The sequence below is a fragment of the Ceratotherium simum genome, chromosome 19 (assembly GCF_057802395.1).
Source record: "Ceratotherium simum simum isolate JZ-2026a chromosome 19, ASM5780239v1, whole genome shotgun sequence".
Classification (NCBI taxonomy): domain Eukaryota; kingdom Metazoa; phylum Chordata; class Mammalia; order Perissodactyla; family Rhinocerotidae; genus Ceratotherium; species Ceratotherium simum.
Genome location: NC_141918.1, coordinates 52,056,889 through 52,075,133, shown reverse-complemented (window position 1 = coordinate 52,075,133; position 18,245 = coordinate 52,056,889). Strand labels below are relative to the sequence as shown.

The window sequence follows — 18,245 nt, the reverse complement described above, 5'->3', positions numbered from 1 at the left end:
ATACCATCTGTCTGTCGGTTCTCATACTGTGGTGGCTACATTGGTGGCTGCCTGTTGTGATGTTGAAAGCTATGTCATTGTGATTTCAAATACCAGCAGGGTCACCCCAGGTGGACAGGTTTCAGAGGAGCTTCCATACTCAGACAGACTAGGAAGAGGGACCTGGCCACCCACTTCCGAAAAAACCGGCCATGAAACCCTGTGAATAGCAGCTGAGCATTGTCTGATATAGCGCTGGAAGGTGAGAGGATGGCACAGAAAGACCAGGTAGGCTTCTGTTCTGCATGTCCACAGGGTTGCTGGGAGTCAGAATCCACTGATGACACAAACAAAACAAAGGAAGATCAAAAAGAATTGCTAGACCATATGGGAAGTGTATGTTTAACTGTACAAGCAACTACAAACCATCTTCTAAAGCAATTGCACCATTTTACACTCCCACCAGCAATCTACCAGGGTTCCAATGGCTCCAAGTCCTCGTCAACATTTGCTATTGTCATTTCTTTTCATTTTAACCATTCTAGATGGTGTGTGGTAGTATCTCGTGTTTTTAATTCAATGAGTGGTGATGTTGAGATTCTGTTTATGTTATTACTAGCCGTTAATGCATCCACTTTGGAGAATTGTCCATTAACATTTTTGCCCATTTTTAATTGAGTTTTAAGTTTTTTTATTGTTCAGTTGACTAGGTACAAGTTATTTCTAAATATATGTTATGAATATTGGACTTTTCAATTTCTTGAGAGTGTGTTTTTGTACAGCAGAAGGTTTTAATTTTAATGAAGTCCAAAATATTTTTTTTATGGTTAGTGCCTTTGTTTCTTGTCTAAGAAAGCTTTGCCTAACACAATGTCACAACTATTTTCTTCCATGTTCCTTCTAGAATTTTTATAATTTTAGTTCTGATGTTTAGGTCTATGACTCGTATGGTATTAATTTTATATATGCTGTGAGGAAGAGTCTGAGGTTTATTAGTAGTAGTGGAAATGGATACTCAGCAATTCCAGCAGCATTTCTTGAAATGACTGTTCTTTCCCCAATGAATGAATGTGCGTTCCTTTGTCATAAACCAATCCACCACATATGTGTGAGTCTATTTCTAGATTCTCTATTCTATTCCATTGATATCTATGTGTATATTTAAACCAATACCTTACTGTCTTGAGTGAAACTATGTAGTAAGTATTAAAGCCGTGTAGTGTAAGCCTTCTACTTTGTTATCCTTTCCAGAATTGTTTTGGCTATTCTGTGTCTTATTTTTTACATAACTGTTAGAATCACCACATCAAATCCTGCAGAAAAAAAAAAAAGAAAAGAAAAAACCTGTGGAATTTTTACTGATATAAAATTGAATATATAAATCAATCATGTAGAGAGAGGTACTGAAATGTCTGCTCAGTACAGTAATTTGCTCATTTTTCCTTTTACTTTTGTCATTCATGGTTATGAATTTAGATACTCTGCATTAGCTGCATACATATTTAGGATTGCTATTATTTCCTGGTAATACTTAAATATTGGACATTTTAACAATTCTGAGTCTACTAAGCCACAAATATCTTATATGTATCCATAGTCAAGAAGTCAATAGAAGAAATGGAAACTAAATGTGTTCACTTAGCCCAAAATGAGGCAGGAAAGGAGCAATAGACAAACAAAATAAAAAGAGAACAAATGAAAAACAAAGATCAAGATGATAGAATTAAATCCAAATATATAAAAAATTACATCAGAGGTAAATAGATTGACAGATTGCATAAAAAAGCAAATCTCAACTATATACTGCCTACTGAGACACATTTTAAGTATAAAGACACCAATAGATTGAAGGAAAAAAGAATGGGAAAAGATATACTATGGAAATAACCGGCATAAGAAAGCTGTTGTGGCTATATACATATCAGACAAGGTAGGCTTCATGGCAAATCGTACTTTAAGAAATAAAAAGGGACATCTTATAATGATAAAAGAACTGTGTCCCACAGGAACTGAACCTTAAGATGAGTTCTCTGAATAGGTTCTGGGTTTCGGGGAATTGGATTTCGGATATAATTTTATTTGAAGGCATTAGAGACACTGTTTCCAATGGTAGAGGGAACTGACACCCGTGGGTTACAATGGAAAAACATTTACCCAAATTACTCTCTGTAGATACCTGTAATCAAGTGCCCAGAGAAGAAAAGGCTCTGGGTGACCAAGCACCTGCTCCTATACAGCATTTCAGTAAGAATGAGGAGTACAATGGGTTGGTTAGTTTCTTTTAATTGCTCTGGAGAACTTGGGGAAAGAAAATGATGACTCTAGAGGCTTTGAATTCCAGCTCAAGGTCCATATAAGGGAACTGAAAGCTTCAGTGAATGCCTTGAAAGAGCCCCTCATCTCCTAGAGCCACAGGACTGAGTTTCTGAGAGCCCAACCCCAAGCCTAATTCTGTAGCTGGCTGAATTACAATGCAAATTGAATTCTCAAACTCCCAGGGTCTCTTTTGTTAAAATTCTGGCATTGATTGGGAAGGAAAGGGATTCTAAAAATTAGGATGGTGACATACAGGCAGCATCTAATGAAACTGGTTACCTCCAACCCCTAAATTCCATCAAGCCTTTTCTCGCAGTAGAGCAGCCCTTCCACTGCTGCCTGAGGTCTCTCCTTGTCTGAAGAAGTTATGATGGCCTCCCTTGAGGTAGTTGCCTTACTGTGGACCCTGACTCTCCTCAGAACCTCCCTTAACACCTTTCCTTGCCTCTAGACATAGAATCAGACTCAGGCCCAGCAGGCTCCAAAGGGTGGGTTACAAAGTGTGACTAATGAACAAGTGTAGTATAAAATATCTGCATAGTTTTGCAAGCTATATTTACAGAACTCTGAGGAATATATGTGAGAATGGATATCAAGGGCATGTTATCAATGTAGAAATAATATAAATCAGATTGGGCCAAATGTATTGATAGGAGACTAATAAACAGCAAATGTGAATTCACCATTTTAGTTCAAAGGGCTAGAAATAACTCTAAACAATTGCTTGGTTCATTGACTGATATACTGACCCAAATGCAGCCTATAATGAATGAAGCTAAAATGTCAGAACATCCTTGGTCTACCATCAAGAAAGGTATACAAAGACTTAGGGAATTAGAATGCTTGAATGAATTTATCATATATGACACGCTTATCCAACCCAGGATGGTCCAGAGGACATGACATTCACTACAGCTGTAAGAAATAATTCATGAGGGGAGCCCAGCATCCTTGAAGAGATGTGGGGTAGCCGCTGTCTGTGGGTCAGAAATTACGGTGGGAAGTGCTACCGTTAACCTGGGATCCCCAAATGCAAACAGGACGAAATGGACCCCAAGCTGGCAGGGGCTAAATGGGAGCACTTGGTCTTTCCTCTCCAAGACCAGGTGGATGTAATTATCAACATGGACAGCAGAGAGAACGCAACAGCCAGAATATGACTCCCAGAAACCTACGACGTTGACTACTTGATCACTACAGCTCCCTAGTGCTGAAATAGAGGGCCAGCCTGCTTATGTCTTATTTTTCTATATAAGCAGAAAAGCCCACTTCTCATCAACAGAGCTGATTTGAATCACCAACATTATGTCGTTGCTGCTCAACCAATTCCCAGAATTGAGCCAGTTCACAGACCTAGAGCCCCTTGAGTGAAGAGGGGACTGGGTCCCGGGAAGAAAGACCATGTGATACAGCCAAGAATTTATGTTGGTAATGTTTCCCCTAACCTTTCCCAAAGTGACACTCAGTCTCTTTTCAAGTGAACTATTTCTGAGGAAAGGGAAATACTCAGATTTTAGGGGATTATTGGACACTTGCTCTAAGCTGGCATTAATTCAGAAATACCCAGAACATCACAGAGGTGCAACAGTTAAAGGGGTCCCTGAGAAAATAGTAGCTGATAGAGTCAGGTGATCGATGGACTTACGTCTCAGATCTTTTTCACAGTGGACCTCATGGGTCCCCCAAGCCACCCTGTGGTTATTTCCCCAGTTCTGGGATGCATGCCTGGAATATATATCCTCAGCAACCAGTAGATTCCCACATTGGTTCCTTGACCCATAGAGTGAGGGCTATTATGATGGAAACTACTATAACTCTCTCTACCCTTAAAAATAGTAACCAAAATCCATACTGCATTTCTGGAGGAATTTCAGCAATTAGCACCACCATCAAGACTGAGAAAATGCAGACGTGTTGACTCTTCCCATGTCGCCATTCAACAAGCCTGTTTGGGTTGTGCAGAAGACAAATGTGTCATGGAGAACGACAGTGGAGTAGCGGAAGCTTAACATGATGGTAACTCCGTTTGCAGCTGCTAATCCAGATTGGGTTTTGTTGCTTGAGCAAATGCACACACGCCCTGGTACCTGGTATGGTATGTAGCTATTGATCTGGCAAGTGCTTTCTTTTCAATACCTCACATTATTGCTGGACATTCAGTTAGTTGACAGTGTTTGTTATTAATGATTCTTTGCTCTATCATTAAGCTTACAGCTTATTATCCTCAGATTGTATTAGAATTGCTAGATGTGTCTGTTGGCAAAGCATTCAGCTACGTGTAACAGGATGCCTGACCAAGAGTGGCTTAAACAAATGAGGAATTATTTGTCTCAGTTATTATAAAGTACAGAGGGAAGTGATTGTTGGTACTTGTGAGACAGCATCTCTGGGATTCTCTTGGCCTCTCCATAACCCTTTGGAGAGGACAACGTTTAAGGAAGGAACAAAGAGGCAGGGGTGGTGTCAGCTACTCCACCCCTTTTCCCAATAGAGTTAATGCCGTCTCAGAATCCCTCCTTCTGCTCATGTTTAACTAGATAGAATTCTATCACGTGACGACCTTTGGCTGCAGGTGAAAATGGAATAATGAGCATTTGGGTTTTCCAGCTTGTGAGGGAGAAGGAGATTAGAGAATGCTGGATCAGCCAACTACCTCCATCTTGAACAACGCATATACATATTTAATGTATACTAGAGAATTTAAAACAATTTTCAATTTCATCAACACATATGAACAAGCTCGTTCCCTTTAGTTTACCCAATGCAGCATATTATTATTTTTCAATATTTGCCAACTGAAAGGAAAAAATTTAACATGTTTTAAATTATATTCATGAGACTACAATGAGAATGAACATTGTTTCATATTCCTATCAGCAATTTGCGTATTTTCTTTGTGAATTGTCCACTTTACTATTGGAAACATTATATTTGAATTTTTGATGTTCAGAAACATTTTATTTATAGTTCCTAAGAATATTAATCCTTTGTCACATGCTGCAAATATTTTCTTAGTTTTTCAGTGATTTTTTTGTTTCTGTAAGTGATATTTTTCAGATCTTATAAGGTGAAAATCAGAATAGTTGTTAAACAAATTTTATTAAATAAACAAGGCTAACATCAGTGAATATTGGCCAGGTAAGGGTAAATTCTGGGTACCAAAGTCATCATTTTGAATTTCAGAACAAACGTCTCAATTAGCTAAAGAAATAAAAATCAGAATGCAGGAAGCATCCTAATTTGAATCTGTATCATTTACCTGTGGCTTTCTTGAAGTCTTCAGGTCATTGCCCATAATAATATCCGTATAATAAGGTTTAATATCTGTTTGCTCTCCAGATATCACAGCCCTGAGACACTCTCTCTTCACAGATCCCAACTCTGACGCTATTCCCCACTCTCAGCCCTTTCATGTAGATCTGGTGACTGCTGTGGACTTCCTGCACTGGACCTGGCACTTTGCGCCTCTTCCTTTTAGCCTGGTCCCACCCAGCTCCAGTCCTGGGTTCTGGTTCACGTTGAATCTCTTCCACACTCTATTCCTTATTCTGAGCTGAGAGTCACCGTGCCCTCTTTGTCTGGTCTCAGTGCATGTGGACCAACAGCCACCAGATGCTGCACGCCTTTCCCTCTCCAACCCCGCTCCTTCCACAGGAAGAAAGTTCACATGCAAAGGATTTGTTTTATATTCCCTCAAACACTCCCGACCCCAAGAAGAATAACTGGTAAGCAGATTAGGTAACAAGAAGGTTTCTTTGAACACAGAATCAGTCAAGGGAAAAGAATGGTTCTAGAAGGCTAGTTCATAGAAAGACAGATAAAACTCAGAACTCAGGAGATGAATTTGCAAGTCCTGCACTTCCAACGTCGCTCATCCCCTGGACCATTGCCAAATTCTGCCTTTCTGACTTCTGGTGTTCTGTGTTGTCGCTCTCCGCAGCCTCCTTTGGGTGACAGTCTCAGTGTGCTTTGTTAGGGTACCTAGTCCTCTTGCCACTTGTAACAGAAGCTGTCAGTCTCACCCACACTCTCTTGCCCTAACTGCTTCAGTGACACTCGCTTGACTTCCAGCTGCCAGCACTGGGATTCTTTTTTTGCCTGAGGCCTTTCTCTTGCCCCTAGAGCCCACTTTACACCCACAGAGTAGATGGGAGATCTTGGGAAGTGAAGCTTCCTGGCAGCAGCCCACAGCCAATGCTTGACAGGACGTGGTGAGTAAGTTCTCTAGCTCCCTTGCTGTGTGGGCAGGATGACTCCATGGTGTGTGTTGACACTGGTTGCCAGTTTCCTGGGCAGGGTTAACTCCTGTCACCTCTAGTGGTAGCACTTTTCATTGGCTGCTCTCCCTTCCCTGTCTCACTTTCCCACACTCAGGCTGGTATTTCATCCACCTCCTAAATAAGCTTCATTCATTGACATTTTTGTCTTAGAGTCTGCTTCTGAGGGAACCCAAACTAAGTCGCTCATCCTTCTTTTCTCCTGGTGGTTTGCCTGCCTCTTAATAAAATTTTTGAATAAATCAAATCTTGCCTATTATATTTTATTTTACTTCTCTAACTTCAGTATAAGAGACCAGCCTGTGAACAAATCATGACAACACATGCGCTAATTGCTATGATACACACATATGTAGATGCAATGGAAGAACAACATAATGAAGAAATGAATTTTATCCAAGTATCCATGGGGAAACTTACCAAGGAGGTAACTTGAAAGACAGGTTGAGATGAGGAGAGGGATTTAAGGTAAAAACAGAAAGGATATCCAAGCAGAGAGGACAGTGTGTGCAGAGACTTGGGGATGGGGAGGAAGGAGTAAGGCACAGGCAGGGACCAGAAGGGTTGAGATGCTGTAGCACAGGCATTGTGTGAGGAGCAGCCTGGGAGAAAGGAGACATGTGCACAGGGGTAAGACTGATCACACCTCTGCTCATGTGTCAGGCATTTTGGATTTATGCAGAGGTCAGTGTGTGGGAGGGGAGAGGACATGAAATATACATGGGCACAGGTGCAAACCTTAGCTACCGCTCGCTCAGGTACACTCAAAATATGATTTATCTTTTTGCAATACTCCTTCATTGTCTTAGAGGTTCATCTCCTACCGGGTACAAAAATACGTGTCAGTAAATTTAGGAATTCTCCCCCTTTTTCCCAGTGTGGCATCTAAGTTCCAGGGCCTTGGCCTCCAAGTCAGTGTCTGGGGGTGTTCTCTGAGGGCTGTCTACTGAGGAACGCATTTCCCCACCTCTATGGAGCAGACTTAGCAGCATCTCCTCCAAGAAGGGACACGCTCCTTCCAGCCTTGCAATGAGGTGAAGTCTCCTCCTCCAAATCCTGTGCCCAGACTCAGGCCCTGCATCTTGTGGTCAGTGTGGGTGGCTGAGCTCAGCCTTCTCCCTATGGCCAGGAGAACACTACATTTTTAAAGAAAACTCAAGTCCGAGAATGACCTTACGGATGTTAAAAGTCACCTTCCACGCTTCTCCTCTCTCTAAGTCCTTTCCTGGCAGTCAGCACAAACTAAAAGCCCCACTTTGCTTCTGTTTGTCTGTTTTTAACTTCCTCTCGTAACTCCCCTGCATCTGTCCGTGTAGTGAAGAGCATTGTGTAGAGCTCCTCCAAGCACACTCCCTCCCAGTCCTCTGTGGTTCTGCAATCGGCTGTGATTCTGAGACTCCATTTCAACTCTTCCACCAACGCTCTTACAGGGTCACCGTCCTGACTCTCTACCCGTGTTACAAACACTTAAATTAATTCTCACTGTAATACCCAGCCGTGTGTTACGTAGGGAGCGGATCTCAGAAATGACTCTTGGTAGCTTCCGTGGCTCCTGAACACAGCACATAATTAATAGTTACTGAGGAAAAGAGGGAGGATCTTAAACATCTGCTGCAAAGCAATATTAAAAATACTTTGATAACAATTAGATATAATTCCTAAGATACTTGATCACTTTATGATGTAGTTCCTAAAATATACCAAGGCAGCTACAATTTAGTTTCATTAGGTCAGAAAAAATTATACCAGAATATATAGTCAAAGGATATTCTCCTTAAATTAAAACAAGAAGACAAACTAAGTTCAATGCTTATGTCAGGAGAGAGAGATGTGAAATGGTAATATCAATTTTCATAAGTTTATTTGACCACAAACATTCAAACGATAAATTACAAAGCAAATTCCATGCAAGTACACTGTTATACATAAGGTTAGACTATGTAAAAGCATATGGAAGTATATACATGTATGGGGGCCATATGACATATATTGTTTCATAATCTGGGTCAGAGATTTTTGGTTTGGTTTTGTTTTTGGTCAAAAAATATATTATGCTTGTCTTTCCATGTCCATTTATACAGAACTCTAAGAGCTTTTCAATGGCTTCATAACATTCCATGACATAGGTAATTAGCATAATTTATTTAATCTATCCCATATCGGTCTAAGTTTTTTCCAGTTCATAATTAAAATTAGAGTTCCACAATGAAAGTCCTGGTCGTGTTTGCTTCCTTGTCTTGCTCTTTTCTTAGGATTACTTGCTAGAAATGGAACTACAGAGTCAAGTGACATGTGTATTTTTAATTTTTATGATAATTTTTAATTCCCCTCAGAAAGGAGGGCTAATTATATTCTCCGGAGACGTATGTGAGCATGCTCCACCCGCATGCCGGTGCTCAATTTCCCACACTGTAATTAACATCGGGTATTATTTATCCTCTTAATATTTGCCAACTCAGTATATAATAAAATATCACACTTTTATTTGCATTTTCATAACTTGTACATTTTGCATTTTAGTATATTTATTAGCCATTTGTATTCTTTTCTCTGTAAAATTGTCTATTCATATGTCTAGTGAGGTGTTTGCCTCTGTCTTACTGTTTTGTGAGACTTCTATATTTTTAAATCTATTAACCCTTTCTTCATCGTGTATGCCAATAGTTTTTCCAGATTGCCCTGTTTATAATCTTGCCCTTGTTTTCTTTTGAAATTTAAAAAATTAAATTGAGAGTATGAATCTATATGGGTTTTTCAGTCATGATTCCACCAATCAAAAATGTTTCCAGTTTTTTAACATCTGAAAGAAATTAGTTTTGATTTTGTGAAATACATAAGGCAAGATGCTTAACAATATTTTTCCAAAGAGCTATACACAACTCACAATTTCTTAAATAATCCATGATTTTCCCATAACTCGCAATACGTTGTTATTTTTGTCGTCAACAATGTGCAAACATTGGATACTGTCTACAGAAAAAAAAATTGCCCTCCATCAATAAGGGAAGGTAAAACAACAAACCTCACTAAGTGAGGAAACAATCACAGAAAAGGACAATCACTATTCTGGAAATCTCACCATGCGCTCATGTTTATTCCCACGTTTACAAAATATCCCCCAAATTATTAAATGATCTGTTCTGAGTCTGAAATGGCTCATGTATGTGGCTCAGAGACCTCTCAGGACTCCAGAAAGACCAGGCCCCAAGAAACAGCTGCTGAAACGAGAGCAAAGTTAACTGAGTCCAGAGAGAGACGGGGACACAGGACTTTCCCAGGAACAGGGAAACTTTCACAGGGACAGAAAGGGAACCTTGATAAGAGGCCTGGAAGAGGAGAACCACAACTGACAGAGCAGGGAGTGGGCAGATTCGAGGAAACTAGGAAATATGAACCTTGTGTCAACCATTATTTAGTAACTACATCTCTATCAAATGCTTACAGCTGTTCACCTCACCAAGAAAGTAAAGCATGAGGTTGTGCTGCAGAAATTGAGGTACCATTTCTCCTCCCCAGTTTGATGGATCATTTTCATGCAATGTATTTTATATCACAGTTATAGGGAAATTCCCACCACATCACCAAATTCCTCAATTTGAAAATTAGGCCTCTTTAGAAAATAAATTTATAGTTGATGAACTGTCTTTTAATACTTGGCCAGTTACAACAAGTTTTATCACTCTCCTAAACCAAGGGTAAAATAAAGCATAAATAAAAGGATTTAGAGCAGAGTTATAATAACCGAATCAGCAAAATATCTCATAAACATATGGAGTTATAAAACCAGAAAAACAATCAATGAATGAATCAATCATATATGGTAACCATGAGACCAGAAATGCTGCCATTGTAGTGCCCAGGGTTTTAGCTGCTTTTCTCTCTCTCTTAGCCACCCTCGTTTGGTATGTCCCTGATAATCCTCCTGCTTTGCCACTCACGTTTTCAATCTTTTTAGCCTGTTTTCTAGCCACAAGAAAAGTATTACTGTACAGAATCATCATAACAAATGTAAGTATGAAAAATAATAGAAAATTGATGAAAATCCCAAATTATAACAAGCTGACGACCACCTACACAGCTGAGGGCACTTACTAATTCCTTCATCCCATCCTCGTGGACACCCGTGTAGAACACAGCGCCGCTGTAGACGAGGGGCAGGATCCAGGAGAGGCTGATGCAGATCCCCGACACAGACCCCGTGAACCTGGTGGGATAGACCAGAGGGTCAGTGACAGCGATGTACCTGTCGATGGAGATGAAGCACAAGTGGAAGAGAGAAGAGTAACAAAATGCCACATCACAGCACGTGTGGAAAGTACAGAAGCTTCACCCAAAGTACCAGCAGCTCTCCACGGACCTGACCACGCTGAAGGGCATCACGATCACCCCCACCAGGAAGTCAGCGCCGGCCAGAGAGGCGAGGAGAAAGTTGGCTGGAGAGTGCGGCTGCTTGAAATGAAGAACGGAAGTCATCACCAGGAGGTTTCCAAATACAGCCAGCAAAGACCCAAAGCCAAACACCGTGTACAGAAGGACCCGGGGTCCTGGCGAGTAGCGGGTTTTGATACAAAATCCATTCACATTCTCATAGCAAAGCCTCTCAACAGCAGGTGGGGAAGGACGGCTGCTCATGGTGCTGCGGTTTGATGCTGCTGTGTTTCTGCCCCTCCTTGTGGTAGAGGAATAATTGCTTTCAATTCTGAAAACTAAAAAAATCAAATTGCATACCTGAGCAACTACTTTTAAATATTACCTCATATTCTATCCTCTTCCCATTTTAATTATAAAGAGAACTAAAGAATTTCAAAAACTCATAAATTAATCTTTTCTGTCTTTAATTTGTAATTATTTCTGTAACTACATCTAAACCTCATAGGTAATTAACTCCAAGCAAATTTACTAGGAATTTTCATCAGGCCAGAATTCACATTATATGAATACTTGAAGAAACTTAATTTAAATACTTGGTTCTTTGCACCTGTGAAGCTCTTCTGTCCTCACAAAGGATAATCCCATACAACGTAATTACATATTTGAGGAATCATCTTTTAATAGACTTCCACCTTCATGTTGTCCGAGAAGTTAATACCTAGGATGTTTTAGGAAGCCAGCCAATAAACTTCACCCATTATAAAGTCCTCACAAGGAATCCCTAGAGTGTAAGGCGTGAATCTTGAAAGGAAACTTACTTTTGATAATTATAATTAATAAGTTCTTCTACAAAACGTATTTCCCTGTGCTCTGCTCTTTGTGGAAATACTTATAATTTTCATAACCCAGATATTTCTGTAAGTTCAACTGTCCTACAATAGACTTGCCCAGTATTTGAGAGTACTATTATTTACTCCCTGTTTATAAGACTGGCTGTATAATTTTCAGGGTGGAGGGCAAAATAAAAATGTGGAGATCTCTGTTCAAAAACATGGAAGAAAGTGCCCTCGAGTACAAAGCTCTTTCCTCCCTTCTTTGGTCTCTCTGATCTACGTGGTGTTGGATTTTGCCATGGGATGTCCCCCTCTCTCAGGGAAGCAGATATTCGCAGGGCAAGTGCAGACCCTCACAGGTGCCTGGAGACCCTGCCCTGTGACTCAGCACACCTGGCCCACCCGCTGCCAGGTTCCCCTCCACCAACCACTGAGGCCATACGCCCTGCCCAGGCCGGAGGTGAGGAAGCTGAGCGAGGCATCTGCCCTTCTCCTGGGTCTGCCGCCTCAACCCAAGGCAGACAGGTGACCTCCACATCAGCACTCACTCAGAACCTGGATTGGGGGTGGCTGAGAGGCTTGGCCCCCTGAGTCGCTTGTTGAACGTGCTGTGGCCCCAGCAGCCTTGGACGGGGATGACAGCCGCCATGCCTTGCCCTGACACTGCAGAGTGCTCGCCTGACCACTACCCTCCCCGCGTCATATCCAGTCTGGGGACAGGGTGGGGAAGGAATGGCTGTGATGGAAGATTAGGCTGGGGAGGGGGAAGCTGGACCCAGTCCAAAATGCCAGGGGGTCGGGACAGGTGAGAACCCGTCCCAGGGAGGAGGGGAGATGGTGGAATGCAGGACAGTTACAAGTAATGTGATTGCACACTCCAGTCCCCTATGTGTGCCCCACTGTCCCTTCAGACTTCACATACACCACACAGATTCAAAGATGAAAGTATTAAGAATATCAAGACGACAACCACAGGCTCAGGCACCAACAGCAGGTTCTGTGCCGCTGGACCAGTCACAAGCCCACGAAAGGGCCCTGCTTATCTCATTTCAGAGATTAAATTATCTCTTTGCAACAGCATCTAAATGATGAAGCCAAGAAATTCACAAGGAGGTAACTGCAAACCTGCCAGATGGGAAGGTGTGGGAGCTGAGGGCCAGGCAGTTCTGATGGCAACAGCCTCTCCTGACACAGTGTTGTCCTTGCGATGGTAACAGGAATTTAGGGAATTAGGCAGATCAGCGACTGACAGCTCCACTGAAAGGATTTCAGGTCTGAGGAAAACGGCGCCTCTGACCCTATAAAGCAAATGAGAAGTGATGAAGACTTTTCTCCTCCACAATATATTCAGGACTTCAAAATAGAAATGTGATCTGCCAGTTAGGATGAAGATATTGAAAACACCTCGGATATATTGGAATAAAAGTAGAACAGATATTAAAGGTGTGCTATGAAAACAGTTATTCGGTTGATCATCTACCAATTCTTCTGGGTAGTGCATCTTCTCTTCTGTTTAAATTCTCACCCCAGTCTCACTCAGTAACCTTGCCTCCCTATTTTCTGAAAATATGAAATACACAAACTAAAGCCTAAAAGGGTGTAGAAGTTTAGGGCTGCATGATGGAGGCAGGAATCCAGGATGACTCTCAAGTTTTTAACTTGCCAACAAGAAAGATACAGTATATAGGAGAAAGAGTACATATGGGAAGGAAAGAGGATGGGTTAGGTTGGGTTTGGTTGGAGGGATGTAAACCTGGAGCTCCATCGGAAAGCAGAGCAGGAACCCCGAGCACTAGTATAGAGCGTGATTGTGTCTGGGGATCTTCAGGGCTGGATGGAGACAACCTCAAAACTACCAGGTACTTAAAGTGTATTTTGGGTTTGGGGAAGATAAAATAGAAATAAACACAAAACTAAACAAACCCACCCATCCAAAGTAAAAAAGCACAACAAAAATCCAAAGCCCATTACAAAATATGATGCTAAAATACAGACAATAAAATCAACAACTGAAGCATGAAATATTCCAGAAGATATTAATTTTGCAGAATACTTTGACAAACACAAGTACAAATTTTGATGATATTTCCATTAAAATCTTTTGCTCAAGGGCATATTTCTTGACAGATGGTGATGGGGAGGTCTTGGGTGGAAGCTTGGAATCTGTGTTTCTAACAGGCACCTGCAGGTGATTCAGGCACTAATAACAGTAGATGATACGACGGGAAGCATTATTTTACAACTTTTGTGTTTTCTATTGGAATATCCAATTCAATGCAAGATACACAGTAGGCTATAAATAAACATTGAGTGAGTTGAGATCTAGTGGATGATCTTTCCCTTTATTTGCCTTTTTTCTATTGTGTACTGTCTTCCTTCTAAATCACCTCCTAACTCTATTTCCTGCTACAATTATGGCCAGAAGTGTCAATACGTAACCGAAGAAGTTTGTTCTAGTGACAAATTCAGTGAGAAAACAACAGGTGTTGATTGGGGAAGTGTACATAAACTCAACCTCCAGCCTCATTGTATGATGAAGAGAGTCAGCCTTTGAATCACTGTGAGGTGTGTGGACACCTCCACCACCAGAGCCTGCTGTTTCCTTCTGGGAAATCATTTATTCACACCTCGGGTGGAGTCTGTGCTCCCCAGTCTTCTTCACTGCATTACACATGGTAACATATTGCTATACACTGAATGTTTGTGTCCCTTCAAGTTCTTATGTTGAAACCTAATTTCCAGTGGGATGGCATATGGAGGTGGGGCCTTTAGGAGGTGGTTAGGTCCTGAGGGTGAAGCCCTCATGAGTGAGACTGGTGTCCTTATAAAAGAGGCCCCGGGAGACCCCTTGCCCCTTCCACCATGTGAGCACACAGCAAAAGATAGCTGTCTATGAACCAGGAAGTGGGTCCCCACCACACTAGAATCTGCCAACATCTTGATCTTGGACTTCCCAACCTCCAGAACCATGAGTAGAAAATTTCCTTTGTTTATAAGCCACCCAGTCCATGGTAGTTTTTATAGCAGCCTGAGCTGACTAAGACATTTCACAGTAGGGTAAACCGGAGGTGATTTTGGATGTCAATATAGGACCTCAGTGAAAATGATACCTTTGCTTTATATTATGTAATTATTACAACTGACCGAGATGCCTTAACAGTCTCGTCAGCTTAACTAAATTACAGACAGGCTTCTTCCCGACTCTATGCCCCTGACCTCCCTTTTCTTAGAGCATTTACTTCAGAAAGCTTGTAATTATAAGTTCTTTCTCCAACCCTTTGAGATATAAATGTTTTAAAAAGCTTCTTGTCAGTTTTACAACCCAGGACTGTCTTTCTCAAGGACCTGAGAGTCATCCCTCTGAAATGTAGAGGAGTAGGAGCCTGACTTTAGAGGGTGCCTTATTCCAAGTTATAAAACTACCTCCTGTCGTGAAGATATGAGAAAGTTTACTTTTCCTTTGGGTGAGGCCAATTAGCAAACAAAGGTGGCCTACAAACCCTCTTCCCACCTCTCAGCACATAAAAACTCTCCATCCCCTTTTGTGTCAGTAGAGTTCAACTCAGACTGAGTTCTGGCCTCTCTCCTCTATTGCAATTGTCTTGAACAAAGTCTTCCTTGACTGTTTAACTTTGTCTGGTGCCATTTTTTGCTCTGGCATAATAAAAATACAATACAGTGTTCATCCATTAGCTGTTGCACGTAACAAACAACCACAAATTCTCAACTGCATATCACATGAGGCATTTATTTCTTATGCATCTTGAGGTTGCACTGAGTTGACTCTAGTGCAGGCTATGGTGGCCGGGGGAATGGGAAGAGAGGGCTCTGGTTAATGCTGCAGCAACGCTTCATGTATCTCCCATCGGCCTTGGAGCAGTTGGGCTACCAGAGCATGTTCTCACGGTGATGGCAGAGGTTCAAGAGAACAAGCAGAAACAATGCGGCCTCCTAAGGCCTAGGCTCAGGACCCGCATACTGTCACTTCTGCTCTCACTTTGCCTCATGTGAGAAGAGCTGCAAAGTTACATAGCAAGGAGCGAATGGAGGGGTGAGTAATTCAAACACTCAGTCAAACACCCAACATATGAAGGAGTAAGCCTTTCTCAGTAAGACATGGAAGTGTAGAAAGCACTGGATGTTGCTCGTTGTACTTGCCACCTGTAAAGGAGACAGAACACTGTCAGGACCTGCTCAATCTGGACATCCATCAGAAGAGACTTGGTGAAGCTGCGTGTGGCCTGAGTCTACTGGCCAAAGAGCATTGACCACCCCGGGCCCAGTCTGACTTTCTTGAGTACTGAGTGGATTAGTATTTCCCAGCAGCTTAAACCCATTTGCAGCACATTGTTATGCCATTGGTTGGGAAACTCTGCCTTGTATAGCAGACTGATGGCCTATCAGATTTGGACCAACATTTTTAATAGGTTTTATATGTTCTCAACCAAAATCTGTCATCTACCTTGATATGATTTATTACCACCCTCAAAACAATATTCTTGTTATTTACTGCATCTTTGTGCAGATCCAGAGAGGCACTGCTTGGATCCTCCTTCTAGAAAGAAGTCTGGACCATGTGGGCATCCTGTGGAAGATCACATTGATTCATTACATTGATGACATTGTACTGATCAGGGAGGATGAGCAAGTGGCACCTAGCACACTAGATACCTAGTACCTAGCCTTGGTAAGAAACATGTTTCCTGGAAGTTTAAAAACAAAGCCCTAGGAAGATTCAGGGTCCCTTTACTTCATTAGAGTAGGCAGGGATGTCTCATCCCAAGTAAAAGACCATTGACTACATCTTGTAGCCTCTATGGCCAAGAAGGAAGCACAATACCCGGTAGACTCTTCAGGATCTGGAAACAACATAATCCACCCTTAGGAATACTGCTTCATATACGAGGTAACAAAAAAGTCTGTCAGCTTTGTGTGATGCTTGGGGCAGGATAAGCCTCTGCAATGGGTCTGGGCTGCAGTAAAATTGTCACACAATTTACTGACCTTGTGATGCTGGAGGTGTTAGTAGTGGAAAAAGATGCAGTGTAGATTTAATGGAAGGCTTTGGTGGAAGTAACACAATACATTCATCTGGGGTTCCGGAGCAATGCCGTGCTATTTACATTGGAGATTAAAACACCTTTGAAAGATGGCTTTTTGTGTGTTACTGAGCCCAGGTAGTGATGGACCACGTGACCATGTGACACCAAGTGATCCTGTGTCTTTAACTGCCCAACATGAAGTGGGTCTTGTTAAATCTTCCAAGTCTTAAAGTTGGGTGGGTTCAGCAGAATTCTTTGTAAAATGGAAACAATACATCTGGGACGAAGCCTGAGCCAGGCCAGAGGGCACAAGCCCAGAGCCCACATTACTCACCACCATTGCACCAGTCCCCCTCCATCTCACACTTGAGCAAATGGAAGAGGAGGAAAAGCTCTAGCCTGGCTTACAGATAGGCTGTCTCAGTATGTGGGCACAAACCAAACACAGACAGCAGTTGCATTGTAGACTTGTTCAGCATTGGCCTTGGATGAGAGTGGAGAGGAAAAATCTTCCCAATAGGAGGAACTTTGGGTTTTTTAAACTTTTTTTAATTGAAGTACAGTTAACATACAATATGGACTTTTGGTTTTGACTAATTGCTACTAATTGAGGGACACCAGGAAGTTATCCCACCTGAATAAATCTTCCTTTCTTGGAAGTTTACTCTTAGTATTTTATTCTTTTTGTGAACTACTTCTCTTGGTAACTTCCTCACCAAGAAGTACAACCACCTCAACTTCTTCCTTTTCCAGGGGTTCTGGCTAGTGCCATTCCTGGTGGAGCTGCAGGCCGTGATGAACTAGGTGTGGATGGACACCACAGTGTCCCTGTCTAGTTAGTTGTGCGGGGAGGACATCTACGCCCGCCAACACCTTCATCATCAACTGCAGCCAAGAGACAGGAAGGAAAAACACGCAATCAATCATCCAACAAGTTTTTATTGAATCAACTATGTGCACCGTCCTGAGTGCTAACAGGGGCACAGACATATAAAACATAGACTGTTTTAGTCAGGGTTCTTTTGGTTGCAGGTCACAGAAGCACAACTCAACCTAGATTAAGCATCAAAGGGAATGTATTGGAAGATTCTAGGTTAGCTCATAGAATTGAAGGAAACAATACTATAACCATGAACCACGAACATCAGAAATAAAATAAAAACCCGGAATTTGATGCCTTGAAGTCACGTCTCTCTTTCTTTCTGCCTCCCTAAGATTTCTCTTGTGCCTTCCACCCAACTCAAAAGGGAAACCCTCTGAGAATGGTGTGTTTTATTGTTAATGCTTCCATATGAACAATTTAATTCATTGAGCCAATAGTTATTGCTTAGAAGTTCATATTGTGGGTGGGAAAGGACACAGCACAAATAAGTTGATCACAGCAGTGATGCCAAGGAGCTCCTAGAAAAGGGTAGAAAGTAGAGACA

At 41.7% G+C, this 18,245-nt stretch overlaps 1 pseudogene; it reads right to left on the bottom strand.

Annotated features, from left to right (window-relative positions):
* Positions 1–10,174: 10,174 nt before the first annotated feature.
* On the bottom strand, positions 10,175–11,204 carry LOC106800591 (trace amine-associated receptor 6-like; annotated as a pseudogene).
* Positions 11,205–18,245: the final 7,041 nt, after the last annotated feature.